Source organism: Sceloporus occidentalis, unplaced genomic scaffold, assembly GCF_023333645.1.
Source record: "Sceloporus occidentalis isolate IW3139 unplaced genomic scaffold, rSceOcc1.0.p SCAF_3, whole genome shotgun sequence".
Classification (NCBI taxonomy): Eukaryota; Metazoa; Chordata; class Lepidosauria; order Squamata; family Phrynosomatidae; genus Sceloporus; species Sceloporus occidentalis.
The window spans coordinates 154,886,045-154,905,587 of NW_028316983.1; the positions used below are offsets into that span (position 1 = coordinate 154,886,045).

At 38.9% G+C, this 19,543-nt stretch overlaps 1 pseudogene; it reads left to right on the top strand.

Annotated features, from left to right (window-relative positions):
* Positions 1-12,648: 12,648 nt before the first annotated feature.
* Positions 12,649-19,233, top strand: LOC149316960 (protein CFDP2 pseudogene; annotated as a pseudogene).
* The last annotated feature ends 310 nt before the right edge of the window (positions 19,234-19,543 follow it).

Below are 19,543 nucleotides of genomic sequence, written 5' to 3' on the forward strand. Positions count from 1 at the left end.
GGCCTTAATCCAATATCACTTCAGCATAGTATGAAGATCTGCATGTGAACCTAAACCACACTGAGCCATATATCACCTGAGTCTGAAAAATCCCTGAAGACCCACCAGCACATGGCTGTTTTGTGCCTTGTGGTGAGTAGGCACTCTTAGAGAAGCACAGGTTATGTCCTTATAGCCAGCCATGAAATGATGAGATCTGCCAAGGTCCTCAGCACTGATGTTATCCTATTGTGGCTGACTATGAGGTAGCCAGATCTTTCTCTGAGCCCGTCCATTCATCACAAAAGATATAATGGCCATGTGGGATTGTTCCAGGGGGCTTCGAGTATGACAGCATGATTCCATTGTGTCAGGCAATGTAGGGAGAGGAATGGAATGCCTACCCCTGACTGACACCCAAAGCACCTTATGAAGAGGCATCCCTACATGTAAGGGACACTTTCATGTGTGTATGTCGTGAACAGAATTACAGCCATACTATGCATGTACAGAAGGAGCAGGTACCCACAGCTAGCCTTTAATTCCCATTGGGAGCTGGAGTCTAAACACATCTAGCATACAACATTGATTCTTAATGGATAGCTCCCAGGGGCTTAGAAAATGTCGCCATATAATTTCCCCATATAGGAATGTTGTTGTTTTCATATAGGAATGACTGGTTGCCTTTAGTTCCTTTAGTTGTGGGAAATAAATTAAAATTCTATTTTTAGAGTCATTGTTATAGTAACTAGAAACTCTGCCTTTGGCTGCTGAGTGGTCCCTCTCCTCTGATCGTGCTTCTGCACTGTCCTTATCCTGGTGTTCACTGGAGTACGCAAATTTGTTTTTTACTTCCTACACAACTATCACCACAGAACATCACAATTAAAGGGATGTTTTGCCTTAAAAACAGTTGCACATCTATAACTGAAGGTCACTGATAGCTGAACACTAAAGGAAAAATGAAGGGACACAACTATTACTATTGTGTTTGATGTTGTCTCTAAGCTTCCTGAGTGTGGAAGGAGAATATCAGGAATCATCTAGTTCAGAGATAAACACTTGATGGTCCTGAAAATGTTGATGGACTATTACTTTTCTTATTTCTATCTATTGGCCAAGACAGTTGTTGCTGGTGAGAGCTGTAACCAAAAATATCTGGTTGGCACCCAAGTTGGGGAAGACTAATTTAGATAGATAGATGGTATGAATCCAAAAAAGCAATTCTTATATTCATGTTGTTGTTTTCCATTATTAATGATGTATCTACCTATGAGAGATTTGTTTTGGCAATTTAGAACTGGACTGACATCACCTTTCAGTTTAAATCTCCTGTATCTTTAATTGATTTTGCTTTCATGGATATTTCATCTGTTTCTTAAACAATTTTAGTGAATATCTAATGAATCATTATGATATAATTGGCAATAGCTTTCTGTCCCTCTTTCCCTCCCTCCCCCTCCCTCCCTCCCTCCCTCTTGTAAATGGATATATAGTATGTCAGATGAGATATTTTGAGTGTCAAACTTCAAGGACAATTTTATGATGCTTAATAGTCTTTCCAGTGGCTAACCACAGCATCCCTTCGTTAACAAACAAGCAATCATCATTTTCATTATTATTTTTTTCTAGTCATTAAGATTGCAAATGAATTGAATGGCTTCTTAATGCTGGACTGCAGGGGCTTCTTGAGACTGTTACATTATGAAAGGAACAGATTAAAGCTCTATCTTTGTACATAGCACAGAAATGAGATACTTGAATCTAAGCAGTGTAGTTTCATGCAGAACAAGTCACGCAGATAAGAGGGAAGACTAAAAATAAAAATGCATCCTTAAGAAGCCTTTGTACATCGATAGAAAGGACATTTCACAGCATACCTCAACAGTCTGAAACAGATAATGTATGCTTTAAAACCACAAAGTAAGGAAGATTTGTAGGAGAATTACAACTTTTATAATGATTTATGGCTTAGTACAGCCCTATCAGAGCAAGTGATTCTTTGCAAACTTTCAAGAAGCACAATGCTATTGTGGATGTTGCCTACCTTCCCAATATTAGTCAGATCAAAATAGGTCTGATATGTAGGATCTACAACAAAATGCTTCCGTGTGGTGTACTCCTGTTTACTGTTGTTGCTGTTCATAGAATCATAGAGTTTGAAGAGACCACAAGGGTCATCCAGTCCAACCCATTCTGCCATGTAGGAACACAGAGTCAAAGCACCCCCAACAGATAGTCATCCAGCCTCTGTTTAAAAACGTTCAAAGAAGGAGACTCCATCACTCTCTGAGGGAGTGTGTTCCAATGTCAAACAGCTCTTACCATCAGGAGTTTCTTCCTAATGTTGATTCCAGACAGCTGGTCAATCCCTCTTAGGATACTCCAATCTCCCCCATATTTCTGTGGGTATATGTATTTTTAACTGTGTTTTGTATTTTAACATGCTGTACCCTGCGTTGAAACTTCAGGAAAGGTGGGAAAGAAATTATTATTATTATTATTATTATTATTATTATTATTATTACGTTTTTCACTTTGACCCACCCACTGAGTAATCATCCAGTATTCTCTATCCACTGAATTCTAAATTGTCCTCCTATAAGGAGGGCTATTCTGGACACTAGGAAAGATTAAATCTCACCCTCGCAGGTCATCTCTGGTTCATACTTCACTTCTATCCATGATTGCAGGATGGGGACATGGGGCCATTTTTGAAAATACATTTTTGAATAAATGTGTATTTGATTCATTTTTATTTCAAATTACACACATCGCACATATGCACTTCACTGTAATATCTGTGTTGTGATGTCACTCTTCCACCCATTTCAAAGATGAGCATTTGCTAAGAATGCATTTCACATAGGTACATGTTACCAGATGCATCCCACTTCTCTTACACTGCAAGAATTTTGGAATGTAACATGCATCTGGTCGGTATCCAATATGAATAACGTAGATGGAGGAAAGTCTGCATAAAATGGAGCCTCAAGCAGATTTAGCACAGATCAGCCCCACCAAACTCCACTTGAAACCTATAGCAATCTCACATTTTGCTGTCCCCATCCTGCAATCATGGATAGAAGAAGTGATTTGAATCTTACATTCTATATCATCTTATTTTCTAATCTTGATCCAACGGCATTCATCTAGGCTGAGTAAAACCTGAAAATCAGTTCAGATGATAAGACAAGAACTGTTATAAAAAGAGTCAAAATCCTCGCTTTGTCTATATTGTAATTAACACTAACATTCATTTTCTGAATTAGGCTTGAGCATCTAGTGTTTCACTAAACAGAACACAAGCCACCCACCATATTCTATCATTTACTTGGTATTTGACAGCCTCTGTAAAATCAGGAATTTTATCCAGCCCCTGGTGAACTTGCTATCATACACACCACCATCTGTGTTTAAGTCTTGGTGCTTCAGAAAGCAACCGTCCAGAAATCCCACACTGAAATGAAAACATTGAGCTAAAATCCCCAGACCAAGAGGATTGAGAATGAAGCATTATTGCCCTATTGTAGTCAAGAGAATACATTTCATGTCTGAATGCAGGATAGCTTTTTTCTAATCCCTGCAGTGAGTCTTAGTTCTGTCATACACCTTGACCTTTACGTCATTTGCCTCCTGAGAAGTCAGCAGCCCCTTCAGCTCAAATCTCTCCTATTAGTGCCCCTGAGAGGTGGCACATATCTAGTCAGGTCATGTGTATATGATGGTATGAACAAGCAACTCAGGTCTGTGCCGGTCTGCTTGCTGTTGAAAAGGATTGAGCACCATCAACCCCTCCACACACTCCTGTGGCCTCTAGGGTGCTTTTGAGAAAGACAAGGAAAAACACTTAAGTGCTGATGGGGGCATCCTATACATAATTCATCAGCTTGCCTCTCCTTTTGCTGTTATCTTGACTTTTTATGGAATGCCCTTTATCATCAGTCTTGAGTTATTTTTGAAAAGTGGAGGGAGTAGGGAAGAGCACAGCACTGTTCGTTTGTCATAGTTCTATCTTTCTGTCTTTCCAACCTGAATCTCACTTTAATGTTTAGGGCTGTGATTGTGTGTGTGTGTGTGTGTGTGTGTGTGTGTGTGTGAGAGAGAGAGAGAGAGAGAGAGAGAGAGATTTGGATGCTATTTTCAATATATCTCTCTCCTCTTTTCACACCCCTCATCAATATCACCATTATATAACGGAAAAAATGTTATTGGTAAGACCTTGATGTGTTACTGCTGTTGCTTTTAAGCTCACACTTCAGCAAATCTTTGCTTTTTGCACTTCCTTGCTTGATTAATTTGGATCATATTTTAGGCTTATCACTGTGTATGTGTGTGATTTGAAGAGCATGAAGCGACTGTCATATGGGGGAGGAAAGGTTACAATGTTTGGGGCTGATCAGGAAGAAAAAAGACGAGTAAGAGTAAGTGTTTAAAATTAAACATATGTGGAGAAAAGGGGGAGAAGCATTTCTTTGTCTCCCATAACACTGGATCCCTAGGACTAGAATAGTGGTAACTTCCCAATTACATGCCTCCAATGCCTCTATTGGGCTGCCCTCAAAACTGATTCAGAGATTGCAGCTAGTAGAGTACACAGCAGCTAGACTTAAAAGAGGGCTGGATTGAACGGAATTGTACTGGATTGCCAGTATGCTTCTGGTCTGAATTCAATACCAGATTCAAACTGTTGGTGATGCCATCTGAAACCCTAAATGGCCTGAGACTGTGATACTTGAAGGAGCTCCTTTTCCTTTATATGTCTCCTGAAGCACTGAGGCTTCCTAGATTTCATCTACACTCTAGAAATAATGCAATTTGACACCACTTTGACATGGCTCCATCCTACAGAATCCTGGGATTTATAATTTTGTGGGGCACAAAACTCTTTGGCAGAGAAGGTGAAAGAGCTTGTTAAACCACAAATCCCAGGGTTCCATAGGATGAACTTCAACACTTAAAGTGGTGTCAGACTACATTGTAGATACACCCTAGAAAGGCTGTTTTCTCAATCCCAGAAGGGATGTGGGACTCTGTGGGAACACTCTGTGGGAACACAGGAGAGGAGGAGCTGTTCTGTAGGACTCTCATTATAGAATGCAGTTCCTTTGGAGGCTGATTCATTCTAGCACCAATGCAAAAGATGGCATTTTAATCAAAGTCTTTGATTACTAAGGATGGAGCACAAATCTGTATAGTTACACAGTTCTCAAAATTTTAAATTGCTTACATTTTTCTTCATGATTTTGGACTCTTTAAAATGTTAAATTAGTATTACTGCTTTAAATTCTTTGGTTTTGATCTAATATACAGGTTGTCCTGAGATCTTGTGGTATAGGGTGGGGTAGAAATATTTAAATAAATAAATCCAAAGTGACTCATTGTAAATGATGACAGAAGATCTGAGACAGAAAAAAAAAGAAGTACAGTGAGCCCTCCTTATTCAAGGATTTTCCATCCGTGGATTTGAGCATCCCTGGATAGCAAGCCCATATTGTCCCCAATGATGGTATACATGCAGCTGTGCCACCATTGGGGACAAAAGTCCCTCCCCCTCCTTTCATCCTTCCTCCCTCCTCCTCTCTTGTGGATGGGTATATATATTGATCACTTCCAGTCTGTGGGCCATCCCTATTGTAGGCACATGGATAATTACCGCTTGAACATAATCCTACTAAGGCCTTTGGTTTGGTTTACTCTTACTACTTTCTTATGGTTTGGATAGGATAGGGTTTTATTTTGTTTTTCCACTAAAACAATGCACAACCTTGCAAATATCCAAAAACAAGTTACCAGCATGGTGTAATGGTTTGAGTGCTGGTCTATGACTTTGGAGACTAAGATTTGATAATATTTTACTAAGCCATAAAACCCACTGGGTGTCCTTGGGCAAGTCACATGTTCTCATCCTCAGGGAAAGGCAATAGGAAACCACCTCTGAACAACTTTTGACACACACACAAAAAAACCCTCCATGATAGTCCATTTTAATTGCCATAAGTTGGAAACCACTTGAAGGTACATAGCAAGAAGTAGTAGTAGTAGTAATCAGGCAAGGCATAGTTCATCCTATTATTAATCTCAGGAAGTGCAGAATGGATAATTTGTTGGGAAATATGAACCCAACAAATTTATTTCCCATTCTTCAATGCTGCTGAGGTTGGCCCACGATAAAGGATTATTGAACCAGGCTATGTCAGCTGAGAAGCAAGCTGAGAAAGACCACATGACATCTAGTACATTCATGGACAATTTTATGCCCTTACACCTTGTCAAGTCAAGCAAAAAAATTTTTTTTGCTATTTTCCCCCAATCTCAAGGATTTTACATATTGAAGATTAATCTAGAGTGACACTAATTGATCCTTGCACAATTAATATCGTTCCTGGTTTAGACCCAAAATGAGGGATTCCAGAATTGTTTCATCCTTCTCTCTCCTTTTTTGTATGAACTCAGCCTGGCAAAGCAGACGATGCTCAGATTTGATTTTGTAAATATGAACTTAATTACATAATGGGAGGGAGATGGGAAGGGAGAGAAAAGAACTGTGCCCAAAATTTCATTCAGTGGCAGGGCAAGTTTGGGCTTAATTGCTGATTTTTCTGCACTGATGATTTCCTGGCAAGTTTCTGTTACAGCACTGTGACATGATTTTTGCCAGGTTAATTTCAATCATTTTTCTTCAAAGCACAGAAGTTTTATTAGTGTGATCCTTCTTTGACAGGGCAGGAGAGACACACAGTATATCTTTGTGGCAGTGAAATTAAACTTAACCCGAAAAGAATGAAGTACTGTCCGTGTCCTGTTCACCCAAACACACTCATTATGGACTGTTGCTGCTAGTGTGAAAAAAGGGAATTGTTTGAACTGTAAGAAAAGTGACTGGTACACCAAGTACTGAAGTGCATGGACTTGGAAGTAAAGCTCAGCGAGGTCAACATAGGTATTCCACTGAGTCTATAAAAGTCTCAGACTATGAGGCTGCATCTACACTGCATGAACAGTGCAGTTTGATACCACTTTAATTGCTGTGGCCCAATCCTATGGAATTTTGGGATTTGTGGTTTTGTGAGAGATTTAACCTTTTTTGTCTGAGAGTTCTGGTGCCACAATAAACTACAAATCCCAGAATTCCATAGCATTGAGCCATGACAGTTAAAGTATTGTCAATCTGCATTATTTCTGTAGTAAAGACTATAAAATACGGTATAAAATACAGAATGTGTTTTTTATCAAATGGATCTATAAACATGCCTCCTCAAAAGAGGCAGCTGAAGTCCACAACAATCCAGGAAGAAGAGAACTCCATGTTCTAGCCAGTGAAAGAACAAAAAACAAGGCTAAAAGAAGTCAGCTCCTACTAGTCCCTATGAGAACTTTCATGAAGATGAAGCAGCTAGCAGCTAGACTACATATTCTCCTTAATATCTAAAATAATTATGAGATCTTTATTGACTTTCCACCAAAACACATGGGCCAAAAGAAGCTGTTCCTAACCACTTTGAGGGCATGACGTTTAGACAGCACATACCCCAACGCAGCCCAAAGCTGCTCCACTCTGGTCCTTTGAACAGGAGCAGAAAGGAGTTAATTTAAACTGACTTCGGGTAGTGTGACTTGGTTCTGGCAGTGGTGCCTCACTTTCAGAGTGGGCCATGCCGTCACCACAGCCCCAATCCGCTTGCAGCCGGAGCAGCCTTGAGCCATGCTTTCCCATGCTTCACCCATGGACCCGAAGCTGTTGACACCTTCTACTGGTCTAATCCACGAATTGCAGCCTACTATTAAAATCTCAGCAAATGCTTTGTAAAATGTGTTATATATATGTAGACCCCCCCCCCCATGATATTCAAAGTAAAATAAAAGTGAGAGACAGAATATGTTTGGTGCAAAACTTTTTCCCTGTGTGTCTATGTGGAAGGCAGAATTGAGTAACACCCCCCCCCCCTCACATTATGGGCTTCTTCTGCCTAGGCTTTCCCTGTGGATCTCTACTTTTCACATGACTATATCACTGTATTGGGATACCTGTCATTTTTCTAAGCTTCCCCCAGCCATGAACATCAGAAAGTTAGGATCTGGCAAGCATCAGTGGGTATGGCATTGACAGAACTCCAGCAGAATCTGGAACGAGAAATTAGGTTTCAGTTCCTATAGTTCATTTTTACTTTTCTGAAGTAGAATAGAATCCTTCCATGCTTCTCTAAATATTCACAGAAAACGAGAAGATTCTTTCCTCATTCAAGGTTAATTGCTGCAATAAAAAATTAAATGGTATGTGCTGCAAAATGTTTAGATTTGTAGGCACACTTGATGAAAACAGCCATTGAAATACCAAATCTCTATTTTTGCTGCTACATAAACCAATTTCCTTAATTTCTTGGTGATTTGGAACATTTTTGGATCTCTCTCTCTCTCTCTCTCTTTCACTCTCTCCTCCCTCCCTCCCTCTCTGGCTTTGTAATTTATTCTTCATTGCTAGATATAGCACAACATTCAGAGAGCGAGATATCAAAGGAAACCATTCACTTAGATCTTCCACGCTTGTGCTGTGACAAGCATACATCCAAGACATGAAAGGGCAAACTCCCTTCTTTTCTCTTCACTTTCTTTTCTTTTCTTTTTTTTAAATGAAAAGTTTTACAAGGAGGATTGTAGTAATGATCAGTAGGATAGGATGTAATGCTTAAAGTTGCAAATGAATGAATAAGTGATACTAATACGAACAATGATGAGCAGAATCCACCAGGAACTTCTGAGTAACTCCAGTTGACATGAATAAGGGGTGAACTATATGTTATATGCAAAGAAAACAACTCAGGTGAAAAATGAATTAAGGGTAGAAAAACAACACAGAAGGAAGTGGATATCCTTTCTTTGCCTTCAATTTCTTGGCTCCACATAATCTCTCTTTCTCAGCAGTGACTTTTGTCTCCACCAGGCTAATGTGAACTTGGAGAGGGATGTATTATTTCTTCCATTTCAGATTGGCCTTTACTGACCTTGATGAGTGTCATATTTCCCACTCATCTCTTTCCATGCTCTATTTCAGCCCTTTTGCAAAAAAGTATCAATAGTTGCAAATATATCATTGTATTGTTCCACTATGTAAGACCACGTTGGTGGCATTTCTCATGATGTGCCAATCTAGAGATACTTCTTACAAATTCTAAAGTTCCAAAGTTGGCACATCCACAGTACAAGATTGTACCATTTATCAGTCATGGACTGCTGTACCTTGTGGTTGTGAAGACTGCCATGATGTCAACTTTTACTTCAAATGTAACTGTAACACTTCACTTAACAAAGATAAACTCCAGCTGGCATTGTATTTTTGATAGCACGCTTTCATATAATAATTAATTAATTTGTTTTATTTATATACCGCTATTCCAAAAATCATAGCGGTGAACAGCAAGTAAGCTAATTAGCAAGTAAGCTAATTTGCCCCCAACAGTCTGGGTACTCATTTTAGCGACCTCGGAAGGATGCAAGCCTGAGTCGAGCTTGGGCCCTTTTGCTGGTCTTGAACTCGCAACCTTGTGGTTTTGAGTGAATGGCTGCAGTACAGGCATTTAACCACTGCACCACCAGGGCTCCTTATCTTCAGTTTATTGCATAGTATGAACAAATCAGTCCATTACTTTTAAAGTAATGGCCTAAAGTAGATTGAGCCATGCAGTAATGCATGACCTTAACATGACCTTCATGGCCACTGCTGTGGGTTGTATCCATCCATGTCATTCCCTATTCAGTTGGTCTGCTCATGTTGCTTGCTAGTATGACAGCAGTGGTAACCTAAATGTTCTTTCTGAATTCTGGATGGCCTGTTGCAACCATTTCTAGATTTCTAGATTTCTACAGAATGGTCTTTAGTTCTCTTGCTGAGACAGTCACCTTGAGCCTGAGCGTCACCTTTTCACATTGAAGGTAGGGAATTGTATGACTGAACGCTAGCACAATGAAGGGCAGTATACACATGTTTTCAACAAACAAATGAATTCTTATGATTCAATGCAAAACAAGAAAGAAAGAGGAATGAGGGGAAAAGGACAAGCAACAAAAATTCAGCACCTCTCTCTCTCTCTCTCTCTCTCTCTCTGTGTGTGTGTGTGTGTATATATATATATATATATATATATGCATATACATATACATATATCTATCTATCTTTCCCCTTTTTAAATAGAGGAAGCTGAAGCAGACTTCAATGCATTTGCAGCTTGTGGACTGAGCAGCAGGAGTATTTCCACTCACATTTTGGGGAACAGCGTCCTCTTGCTCAGTTCACAGACTGCCATCTTCTTAGTAACTACTGTTAGAAACAGTTATACCATCGTGTGTGAAGCTTAAACATCGCACGTTCTTCAAATGCTAGGTATTGTTGTTGTTGTTTGTTACTGTTTTTAAAGTTGAGACTGCTGTACTTCTAAATGTATTATAAAACCCCTCCTCCACCCCATTTTAACCCTGAATATTTTACAAATTAACTTTTTTTAAAAAAATGTATTTGTTTTTACACTTTGTATCTGCATTGTAATGCTTTGCATTGTTTTTTTAACCTGTACTGTTTTAAATTGTGTTATCTGCCTTGAGGCCATATATCAGGAGAAAGGTGGGATGTAAACAAATGAAACAAGAAGAATTATAATAAGGGAGATATGGCAAAATTGGGGTAAAGGCAGAGAAATCCTTGTTTGCTCCATTCAGGTACATCATAGTGCCTATTTCACTTCTGCTGTAGCCAATATTTGCTTGATCCAGAGACAATAATTTATAAAGGGACTCCATTTCATAAATTTATTCTCCTCTTCATAATCCTGCATTCTCTTTCCTATTACTGACACCTATAATGATATCCATACAAGAATCCCAGAACTGAAAGTAGCATAAAAATGGCTGGGAATAATGCAGGATCTTTCCTAACACATATAGAAATACACAGTAGTACATATAAAGAATAGCATCATCAAACTGGACTTGTTCTGCTCTGGAATCATTGCCCAGACCAGACTGAACATTTAAAAAAAGCATCTTGCTTTAGAGAAAATAGAGGGAACTTTACCAGAAGGATGAGTGCTCATAAGGCCCACGTGTACTTTCTTCTCTCTTCCACTCAAAAGTTATGCCAAAGTTCAATGACTCTTTCACATCTGTAAAAATGTTAGGCTTCTCTTCACCATTTCCCTTTGTGTATTTCTGCTGTATTCTCTTAAATAACCCCAGGTTATATTGTCCAATATTTTCTTTCTTTAAATAAAGAAACCATTGATTAAAGGGGGCACATAAAAGTCTAGAAAGCTTTTCATTGAAAAAGACTGTTGACTCATGTGTACTTAGCAGGCAAAATGAACATACTGCTTCTTAAACGGAATATTTTCAAGGTTTTGTTACAAGTTTCTCACTTCTCCCTTCATCCCAAGGGGAAAAAAACCATGGGGGCTGGACAATTACACTGAGTTTGAATCTTTTGAGTTTCCATTTCTAGATTATACATTGCTGGCCAACTCATTCCATTTCTGATTGTGCTGTTACCTGCCTCAATCCTCTAGAGCAGGGGTAGGCAACCTGAGGCCCAGATGCGGCCCAGCAAGGCCTTGGGACCGGCCCCAGCCCGGTCCTGCCGCCGATTGCCGCCGGAGCCTTTGGCCTCTCGCGTGAGGGCATGGGGCCTTTGGCCTATCAGGAGGAGGTGGGCAAGGGGGGGCAAGTGGCAGGCAAGGGGGACAAGTGGCAGGCAAGGGGGGCAATTGTCTATAGAAGCCTCCAAAACATGCATTTATAGTAACATTTTTTTAAAAATCAGCATTTTTTTGCGTGTCCTCCATTTGAAAATTTTGTCCTACATTTGTCCCCGTTTATTTATTTATTTAATTTATTTTAAAATTATTTATTTATTTATTTATTGGCTTTGGTGCCGCAGTTGACTGAGGGACAGCAACCCGGCCCCCGGTTCAAAAAGGTTGCCTACCCCTGCTCTAGAGGGAGAGGCGGGATACAAATAAATAAATAAATATATTATTATTATTATTATTTACTATCATTAGTAGTATTTCCTAAAAAAGATTCAGACACAGAAGACTCAAGGCCTTGTTTTGCAGGTTCTCCCGTTCAAGATCAACCAGCAACTGTTGGATCGTCTTCATCCAATTGCTGTCTATCTTGTCTTTTATTCAGAAATGCACCCTCAGAAGTTTCTTCATGTGTTACTACCCTGTAGCATGTGTGAGGAATCTGATGGGTCTTGTTGACCCCCTTCTGAAGCTTTGTTATACATACGCTAGTTATGCTGCAACAGGTGAAATAGCCTTGGTTTGGCTCAAAACCTGCTCTTGGAGTAGATGTGTAATTTTGCCTACACTACACTGTTACAGCACCATTATTCCACTTTGACTCCTATAGCTGCCTCCTGTGGAATCCTGGGATTTACAGTTTAGGGAAGAGCATTTAGAATTCTCAGCCAGACAGATCTTAAGCCTCACTGAACTACAAACCCCAGAATGCCATAGGAGGCAGTCATAGCAGTAAAAGTGGAATAATAGTGCTAGAACAGTGTGATGTCGTATTCTGGTTAGGATTTAACACAACTTAATAGAAATTCCATTTAACATTCAAGGATCTTTCCAGCCTCTCTCTCTTGCACCAAGCGACTTCTTCCTCTTTCCCAAGATGAAGAAACCACTTTGTGGTCGGCGATTTGATAACAGAAAGATCATTTTCAAAGTGGAACAGTGGTTTTCGAGCAAAGTGGACAACTTCTACAAAGAGGGCTTGAAACAGGTGAAGAAACGCTGGCAAAAATGTTTGACTCTGCAGGGAGACTACGTGGAGCAGAACTAACTTTGACCACTGCAAGTGACTATTGTATGTTTTTTATTTCATGGTGATAATTAAAACTTTTGGATACCTCTCGTATTTCATAGACCCTTCTTTGAGTATCTCTGTTTCTACTATGTGATATGTAGTGGACGGTACCCAGAGAGAGAGATTTCTCTGGGTTCTTTGCTTGTGGAATTCCATCTTCAGGAATGTTCACCAAAAACTTCTTTCAATGTCTTTTTTTTTTTTTGGGGGGGGGGGGTTGAGAGCCAGGCCAAAAATCCCTCTTCTACTTTTTCCATTTTGTGCCACTGTGTTTATACTGTTATTTTGTTGATTGTTTCATATCATCAAATTTTCATTCTGTTTTTAACTCTTGTCTGTTGGCCTCATAATTATATATTTGAAAGAGGACAGAAAAAAAACTTCAGAAGAAGAATGGCTCCTGAAATTGTAAGATGCGTTAAAATGGATAAGCTAATTATAAAAAACAACAACATTAAAACAGTTTAAAGAAGACTGAAAGCATATCACACCTATCTGAAGGGGAAATGGGGGGAGTTAGTAATAATAGGTTTCAAAGTATAACAAATGATGGAACAAGAGATAGATAAAACTAGGGTAGGATGTAAGTGTAAACTTACAAAATCCTTTTGAATCATATAATTTATTATAAAGTAGCATGAATTATGCATGATAATAAAATATAATATGGTTTAAAAAGCAGAGAATGAAATCAAATATGTAGGATAGGAAGATCATCAGATATTCATGTAGAAACCAGCACTGAAAAAGAAAGGACGTTAATATTGTTATGTGGTGTGTGGTTCCCCCCCTTTTTATTTGTTGGTATATGCCAAGGAATTTGTATACTCATTTAATTAATTTTTATGTCTTATGAAAATAAATTAGGAAACGAAGGCAGGATACAAACCGCCATATAGTACGTATAGGATACGTACTAGGGTTAGGAAGGGGTGGTGCTTTCGCACCCCCCTAACCCTAGTACGTATCCTATACGTACAAGATGGTGGCGCCCCTTCCACATGGGCGCCGCCATCTTTACGTACTGGACGCATAGCGACATCATCAGTGCACCGCAAGAAGAAGCTCCGAAATGGAGCTTCTTTTTTGCTCCGCGCGGGAGCCGCACGGTTTGGCTGCTGCAGCTCCCGCGCGGAGCAAACGGCGGCGGCAGGGAAGCGCCGCAAAGCGGCGGTTTGTATCCCGCCAATAATAATTATATATTACAAAATGATAAACAAATCTGGTAAATTATTCTCTAGCACATCAGTGTCCAGTTTCAGCCATTGTTCTTAGGGACCTGAGGCTGAAAACCCCCCAAAACACCATATCATCTAGCATTCAAAATCACAGAGAAAGAGAAAAAGTATCTGGGCAAGCTCATGTTATTTTGCCACATAAAACAAAGTGAAAGTTCACTTCCCCACCATTCCATGTACTATATTGGAAGATTAATATTACTTCAATTTTGGCAATGAGAAATTGTCTTCTGCTACGCATGAGAGCAGTGGGCTAGCACAAAGATGTTACACTGGCTATGAAGATTTTCACACGACATTGTTATATCATTCCTTTATCATCCCAAAGTGTAGTGGAATTGTCATAACAGACAGACGATTCCAAAAGATTTTCACACGAGGCTGTTAGTGTTCTTAAAACATTGATATATCAGAATTCTGCAACAAATGATTGCAAAAAGATTTCAAAACTGTTGAATTGCTGAATTCTGATATATCAATGTTTTAAGAACATTAACAGCCTCATGTGAAAATCTTTTGACATCGTCTATCTGTTATGACGATTCCGCTACACTTTGGGACGATAAAGGAACAATATAACGATTTTGTGTGAAAATCTTCTATTTCCTTCAAAACAGGAAAATGGCAGGGGCAGGGGCAGAATGAATGAATGACTGGGTGAGAAGGCTAATATTTATGCTCCAGCAATTGTCATGTGAAGCATTTGTCTCACTGTGGCTATAGCTAAAGTCAGCCCTGATGCCTGACTGTCCACAGGTCTCCAGACTGCTTCCAATAACTGCTATATATAGATGTATAAAATATATGATACACCATCTGTACTAGACTGAAGACATAGCCCTACACTGAATAATCTCTGTCCATGCTAAAATGAATTGCTTCCCATTTTGTTGAGAGGCGCAAGGGAGAAGAAAATACACTGTTGTTGACAATTATGTGTGTCTAGAACAAGACCTCATATAACAAGTTATATGTGCCTAGAACAAGAAGCTCATGTGGACTGCAACAAAATCATTGTAAGGATATTGGCAGGTATTAACATCTATCCTGTCAGTTATTATTATAAGGAAAAGAGGAAGAGGAGGATGAATTTGTAAGTTATAAAAAGCAAGCACTCCGTTTTTGCATACTTCGATGTCTACCCATCCATCCCATTCAACTCTTATAGCACTTAAGAGAGGTGGGCAGCTTTTATTAAGCCTGAGGCACAATGAGGTTAAGAGACTTGCCTACGGTCATTCGTCAAAGCAAGGAATAGAATCTGGTCCCTTGGTAACCTCTCTGCTGTGCTAACCAGTAGACTAAAACCAAATTTCACCCTCAAAGCTTTTCCCCTCATGTCTATCAAACAGGCCAGTCAAAAGCATGCCACAAACTTATGGCTTTTTTGCCAAGGGCTCTTTCTATCCAACCACATCAAATCTGTGTATGATTCATTATTTAACTTATTGCAAACCTATTGCTCTACCTTCAGCACTTCAGTGCGCTAGGTCTATATACTTTTCAAATCAGTCTCCAAAATGTCTGCAATAGTTTCTGAGAAATCTCTCCTTGCTGTGGCAGCTGAATGGCAAATTGGAGCCTAATTTACAGTACTCCTTACACTGGTACCTTTGCCCAAGCCTGCCTTGCTGCTTAAGCTCAAGGAAAGGTGAGAACCACACCCTAGCTTAAATAAATTTTAGAAATGCCTCCTAACTTCAGTTAGCTTTCATAGCATACTTTCCTCATTTTGTAGTCCTCATACAACCACATCCAAAGTTGATCCGAGTGATATATCTACACAGTTACAGTTCGACTGTAACTAGCTGAGTAACATAGTGTTGTAGCAGAATTCAAAGACATAATTGTATTAGTCTGGGCTGCATTCTGGTACCATTTAAGACAGAGATGGGCAACTGCCATGGGCCCATGATCCACTTTTCAAGTTGGCCAAGTACTTGTAGGATGCAAATTTGTTCTTTCTTTGGGGAGATTTTTTCCCTATTAAAATGTTGTTTTCCTTATTAAAATTTTGTGTACTTGTTGTTGTGTGCCTTCAAGTTGTTTCAACTTATGATGACCCTAAAGTGAACCTATCATAGGGGTTTCTTGGCAAAATTTATTCACAGGCTTTGCCCTTGGTTTCCTCTGAGACAGAGTGAGTATGAGTTGCCCTAGGTTACCCAATGGGTTTCTGTAGCCAAGTGGGGATTTGAATCCTGGTCTCCAGAGTCTTAATCCAACATTTAAAGCACTACATCACACTGGCTCTGTAAACTTTGGCTGCACATATTTAAAACTGATTAACTTTTGCTGAAATAATTTTTTTTTAATCAATTCTTTTGGACAATATTAAATTAATTAAAATCTCTGCCATTAACAAGTGAAACCCTCCAAATATGCATGATGCTTAAATGTAAGTTTATTTAGAAATGAAACTTAACTTTTTTAAAAAAAAAAAATCATAATTCATTAATTTTGACTTTTGCTATTGAACTAAAGGGAACTAAACTGAATAAATCAATGTCAAGTAGGATATCGACTATACTCTTTTGAATGGTGGGTCTTTTGCATCTTCTGAGATTTGGCTCCAGGACCCCCCCCCCTTGGATGCTCAAATCTCATTATATATAATGGGGCAGTAAAATGGTGTCACTTATATAAAATGACAAAATCAAAGTTTGCTTTTTGGAATTTATATATTTAATATTTAATTTAAATATTACATATTTTCAAGCCATCGTTGCTTGAATCTTGGATACAGAGGGACGACTGTATTACATTTAGTAGTTTCCCTCCAAAGGGGAAAAGGGGGGGGGTATAGGGGGTCAAAAAGAGTTGGGGGACTACATGTGGCCACCCAGCCTCCAGACACCTTTAGACATTCTTCCAGCCCACAGCCAGCCTTTTTGGAATGAAATAAGGCTCCAGACAAATAGTGCTTCTGTTTTGTATCAAGCCAGCAGGACAGGTTGTGCATATGGGCTTCAGTCTTTCTATTTATTTATTTAACATTCTTATTGAAAACATCTATAAACCAAACATCAAGAATGACAGCTTGTGAACAGGTAATGTAAATTATTAATACAGAAATGTAATAGGTGTACTTCTAAAGTTCTGCCAATGTCTAGCCAGTTAGGGATATCAATTATATGTTCTAACAAACGAACAAGCATAATTGTGTTGCCAGTAGGTTCTTCCAAAATGTCTGATGGTGTAATGAAATTGTCCAAAGTCACCCTTGCATTTCAAATTATCAATAAATTGTAACTATTTTTCATCAAACATGTCGTCTCTATTTTCTCCTCTGATATATCTTACGTTTAGAATGAATTTTTCATACAGTACCAAATATAGCATTCCTTGGAACCATGTTTGAATGGTCAGATTTTGGAGGGATTTGTTTACATGCGACAAACAGAAGTTATGAAATTAAAAATTTATTATGTGCAACAAATTGTTTCCCAGAAATAAAGAAAATACAAGTAATTCACCACTCTTTACCATTCTTCCCCATAATATCTTCAACGGGTCTAAGTACATATGGGCTGAGTAGGAACAGACTTGGAACTGGGTTTGGAAAGTTATTGGGGGGGGGGGGGTTGCAGCTGAATTTGCAGAAGCCTCTCATCAGCATGGAGATGTTGGGCTGCACTGTTTTAGATAGGAAACAACTAATCCATTACAAGATTCAAATGAATCTCTTGAAAATAATGCAGAATCTCCAGAGATGGCTTTCAAAGACAATCTTTGTTTCAAGGCAGATGAGAGTGATTTTTATTCCCTCCAGTGTAAAAGCTAGGTGAGATGAGATCATCAACAGGAGATGGGAGGCAAAGGTTAAACAGCAGGAGATCTAAGGGTCTGTGCCTGAACAGCACGAGGGCCCAAGCAGCAGGAATAAAAGAAAAGAAGACAAGTCACAGGTGTCAGAATGTGAACGGAATAATAGGAGCTGGCACTCCCTTGTGCCAACTATCCACTCCAGTTTCATCCTCGGATGTTCTTTGTATATCTGTCTCTGCCAGCAACTTGATATTCTACTCTCCAATCCATCCTTATTACAAACCCAGCACACTTTATTTTCCCTTTCTGTGAAGCTATTTTCTAAACGAATCAAAAAGAATATGATTTCTTTCATAAAGTCAAGAAATTAATAAGATAAGCGATGAGGAGGGAATGATTGAAATTATAGTGGGGAGAAAATCAAGTTTGCTAGAAAAAGGAACTGTTATAGTATGAATGGCCCCTGTCACGTTGCACTGCTCTAGTTAAAGATTAGATCTGTACTCAGAAATAACTGCATCCTATTAGTAAGGTGTTTGTGGGAATAAATCAATTTTCTTCATCAGTATTGACTGTGTGTATTCACATTCCTTGCAAATGCAGAAAACATACTGAATTTTGTACTGGCTGCTAAACTTAGCATCCTAAGACACTTAACTTTCAGTAACTGATTGTGTGTGTGTATGTATATATTTATACAGAGAAAGTGAGAGACACAGAACAAAAGTATAATTTTTGTATTGACCAATACCAGTACTGGGAGTGAGTGAGTTAAAGTGAACAGGAATGGGCCACCTTGAATCAGCCAAGTACACAGTATTCTACTCAGGGAATGAAAAGATACAAAGAAATGGGGTGGCATTCATACTAAGAAAATATATGGCAAAAACAGTCAGAGGATACAATGCAAAATCAGACCAAATCATCTCAATAAGGCTCCAGGGAAAACCTATGAATATCACCGTAATTCAAGTATACATACCAACCATAGAGGCAGAACAGGAAGAAACTGACAGATTCTATGAAGGAGTACAGGAAGAAATTGACAGCACACCAACACAGAGCATACAGCTCATCATAGGCGACTGGAACACAAAGGTCAAAAGCAAAGAAGAATAAAAAATATTAGGCAGATTTGGATTAGGCAAAAGAAATGAAGCAGGTGAGCATCTGATTGATTTTTCCAAAGCCAACAATCTATTCATTGCAAACACATTTTTCAGAAAGAAGGCTACACACATGGACATGACCAGATGGCTAACACAATAACCAAATAAATTATATAATCAGAAGTAAAGGATGGCAAAGATCCATACAGGTGGCCAAGACTAGACCTGGCACCAACTGTGGCACAGACCATGAATTACTCATATCAAAAATATGAATAATGCTAAAAAAGAAAACAAAAACAATCATACCAAAATATGATTTAAACCAGGGGTAGGCAACCCTTTTGAGCCGGGGGCCGGGTTGCTGTCCCTCAGACAACTGGGGGGCCGAAGCCAAAAAATAAATAATTAAATAATTTTTAAAAAATTAAATAAATAAATAAACCGGGACAAATGTAGAACAAAATTTTCAAATGGAGGGCACTTTTTAAATAAAAAATGGAGGACACGCGAAAAAATTTGCTGATTTTTTAAAAAAGGTTAAGATAAATGCATGTTTCTGAGGCTTCTATAGACAATTGCCCC